The sequence below is a fragment of the Diceros bicornis genome, unplaced genomic scaffold (assembly GCF_020826845.1).
Source record: "Diceros bicornis minor isolate mBicDic1 unplaced genomic scaffold, mDicBic1.mat.cur scaffold_55_ctg1, whole genome shotgun sequence".
NCBI lineage: Eukaryota > Metazoa > Chordata > Mammalia > Perissodactyla > Rhinocerotidae > Diceros > Diceros bicornis.
The window spans coordinates 5,910,303-5,914,335 of record NW_026691429.1 but is presented as its reverse complement, the minus strand read 5'-3'; positions in this window follow the sequence as shown (position 1 = coordinate 5,914,335).

Genomic DNA, 4,033 nt, shown 5'->3' with positions numbered 1-4,033 from the left:
TTTTGGATGTTAAACCAACTTTGCATCCCTAGGATAAATCCCACTTGGTCATGGTGTATAATTCTTTTTATATATTGCTAGATTCAGTTTGCTAGTATTTTGTTGAGGACTTTTACATCCATGTTCGTAAGAGATATTAGTCTGTAGTTTGGTTTTCTTTTTTTTTTTGGTGAGGAAGATTAGCCCTGAGCTAACATCCGTTGCCAGTCTTCCTCTTCTTGCGGAGGAAGATTGGCCCTGGGGTAACATCCGTGCCCATCTTCCTCTATTTATTTTTTTTTATATGGGACACCGCCATAGCATGGCTTGACAAGCGGTACATCAGTCCATACCCGGGATCCAAACCTGTGAACCCTGGGCCGCCACAGTGGAGCGTGCAAACTTAATCTCTACGCCACCAGGCTGGCCCCTGTAGTTTTGCTTTCTTGTGACATCTTTGTCTGATTTTGGTATCGGGGTAATATTACCCCCTTAAAATGTGGTGGAAAGTGTTTCTTCCTCTTCTTTTTTTTTTTTTTTTGTAAGAATTGGTGTTAATTCTTCCTTGAGTGTTTGGTAGATTTCAGCGGTGAAACCATTTAGGCCTGGGCTTTTCTTTGTGCATAGTTTGTGGATTACTGATTCAATCTCTTCACTTATTATAGGTTTATTCAGATTATCTTGAGTCATTTTTGTAGTTTGTGTTTTTCTAGTAATTTGTGTATTTCCTCTAAGTTACCTAATTTGTGTACTATTATTCATAGTATTTGTTTATAATCCTTTTTGATTCTGTAAGGTTGGTAATCTTGTCCTCTCTCTCTCTTTTTTTTTTTTCTTCAGTTTTGTCTTTTTTTTTTATTGATGTTTTAATAGTTTTTAACATTGTGAAATTTTGGGTTGTACATGTTTGTTTGTCCGTCACCATATATATGTCTCCCTTCACCCCTTGTGCCCACCCCCCACCCCCCACCCCCATTGCCCCTGGTAACCACATACAGTTTTCTCTGTCCATGTGTTGGTTTATATTCCACATATGAGTGAGATCATACAGTGTTTGTCTTTCTCTTTCTGGCTTCCTTCATTTAACATAATACCCTCCAGGCCCATCCATGTTGTTGCAAATGGGACGATTTTGTCTTTTTTTATGGCTGAGTAGTATTCCATTGTATATATATACCACATTTTCTTGATCCAGTCATCAGTCGAGGGACGCTTAGGTTGCTTCCACTTCTTGGCTATGGTGAATAATGCTGCAGTGAACATAGGGGTGCATAAGGCCCTTGGGATTGTTGATTTCAGGTTCGTTGGATAGATTCCCAGTAGTGGGATGGCTGGATCATAGGGCATCTCTATTTTTAATTCTTTGAGGAATCTCCATACCGTTCTCCATAGAGGCTGCACCAGTTTGCATTCCCACCAGCTGTGTATGAGGGTTCCTGTTTCTCCACATCCTCTCCAGTGTTTGTTGTTTTTTGTCTTGGTGATTATAGCCATTCTAACGGGCGTGAGGTGATATCTTAGTGTTGTTTTCTCTCTTTTGTTTTTGATTCAAGTAATTTGAATCTTCTCTCTTTTTCTTGGTCAGACTGGACAGAGGTTTGTCAATTGTGTTGATCTCTTCAAAGAACCAGCGTTTTCTGATTTCCCTTTAGATTTCTTCTTCGACTCATTGGTTATTCATGAATGTGTTAATTCCCACATATTGATGAATTTGCCAAATTTATTCCTACTATTGATTTCTAATTTTATTTTATTATGGTTGGAGAACATACTTTGTATTATTTTTATGCTTTTAAATTTATTGGGGTTTGTTCTATAGCCCAACACTTGATCTGTTCTGGAGAATGTTCCCTATGTACTTGAGAATGTATATTCTGTTGTTGGATGGAGTGCTCTGTAGAAGTCTGTTAGATCTGGTTGGTTTGTAGTGTTGTTCAAGTCGTCTGTTTCCTTGTTGATCTTCTGTCTAATTGTTCTATACATTATTGAAAGTGGGGTATTGAAGTCTCCAACTATTGTTGAATTGTCTGTTTTCATTTCTATTAAAAGTTTCATGTATTTCAATGCTCCGTTAATAGATGCATATATGTTTTTAATTGTTATGTCTTGAACTATTGACCATTTCATCATTATAAAATGTCACTGTCTCTAGTATTCTTGTTTTAAAGTCTGTGTTGTCTGATGTTAGTGCAGCCACTCCAGCTTTCTTGTGGTTGCTGTTTGCACGATATTCTTCCCCATCCATTTACTTTCAGTGTTTTTGTCTCTGTGACTCTCGTGTGTCTCCTGTAGACAACATATAGTTGGATCATGTTTTTTTTAAATCCAATCTAACAATCTTTCCCTTTTGATTGTTCAATCTATTCACATTTAATGTTACTGATATAGTTGGATTTACATCTGCCATTTTAGTTTTTGTTTTCTATATGTATTTTCTAATGTAGCATTTTAATTTCATTAGTTATCTTTTTTTTAGTTTTTTTTTTTTTGAATTTTTTTAAGCAGTTGCTCTAGGGTTTACTATACACGTCTCATCAGCTTTAGATTTGTACTAGCTGAATTTGGGTAATATGCAGAACCTTTACTGCTGTGCAGCTTGATTCCCATTTTCCCTTTTTTTTTGGTATTGTTGTTATATGTATTATATCTGTTAATGTTACAAACTCAACATTGCATTGTTATAATTATCATTTTACCATCTGCAGTCATTTCCTTAGCTCATTGCAACTTTGCTTCCATCCACCTCCTTTTGGGCTGTTACTAGGAATATATTACACTTATATTAAATTGTGCATTTTAAGCCATGATATGTTGTGTGATATTATTTTATACGATTGGTTTTTAAATCAGTTAAGAATAGAAAGGATAAAAAATATGTATAATTACCTTTACTGGGGTCACTTGTTTTCAGCCTGAAGAACTTTCTTTAGTATTTCTTGTAAATCAGGTCTACTAGCAATGAATTCTCTCAATTTTTATCTAGCAAAGTCTTTATTTTTTCTTCATTTTTGAACAGTACCTTTCCTGAATATAGAATTCTTAGTTAACGTTTTTTCCTTCAGCACTTTCTATGTGCTATCCCACTGCCTTCTGGCCTCCATTGTTTCTGCTGGAAGCCAGCTGTCAGTCTTATTGGGTTTCCTTGTAAGTGACTCATCATTTTTCCTCTTGATTCTTTTAAAGATTTTTCTCCTTGTCTTTTACCTCCAGCATGTTTTACTCTGATGTGTCTGTTTGTGGGTCTCTTTGTGTTTATCTTACTTGGAGTTCTTAGAGCTTCCTGCATGTATAAGTTATTGTTTTTTAATAAATTTGGTAAGTGTGGGGTTATTATTTCCTTGAATATTTTTTCTGCTCCTTTCTCTCCTCTCTTTTCAGTACTCCAGTTCTGTGTATGTTCGTGCATTTAATTGGTCCCGTATTTCTATCAGGCTCTGTTTATTTTTCTTCATTCTTATTTCTCTCTGCTCTTCAGCTTGCATAAATTCTATTAATGTATCTAAGTTTGCTAATTCTTTCGCCAATTCAAATGTACTGTCAAGCCCCTGTAGTTGAATTTTTGATTTCAGTTACTGTAGTTTTCAACTCCAGAATTTCCACTTGTTTCTTTTTTGTAATTTTTATCTTTGTTGATATTCTCTATTTGATATAAATTGTCATCATAACTTCTTTTACTTCTTTAACGTACATCTCTTTAGTTCTATGAACATACTTATAATAGCTACTTTAAACTCTGTTCTGTTAAATCTAACATCTGGATGCTCTCACAGGCAGTTTCTGTTGCCTGCCTTTTACCCAGTGTGTGGGTCATACTTTTCTGTTTTTCTACATGCCTGGTAGTTTTTTGCTATAAATAGGACATTTTAGATAACATATTGTAGCAACTCTGGGTATTGGCCCCCCACCCCCAGACTCTTTCAGGGCTTGGTACTGTTATTTGTTTATATACCAGCTGGATTATTTTAGTGAGATATATTTCTTCCTCACTGTGTTAGATCTCTGATATTGCTTCTCTGGGTGGTGCAGTTTGGGGCATGCCCAGAGCCACCCTAGG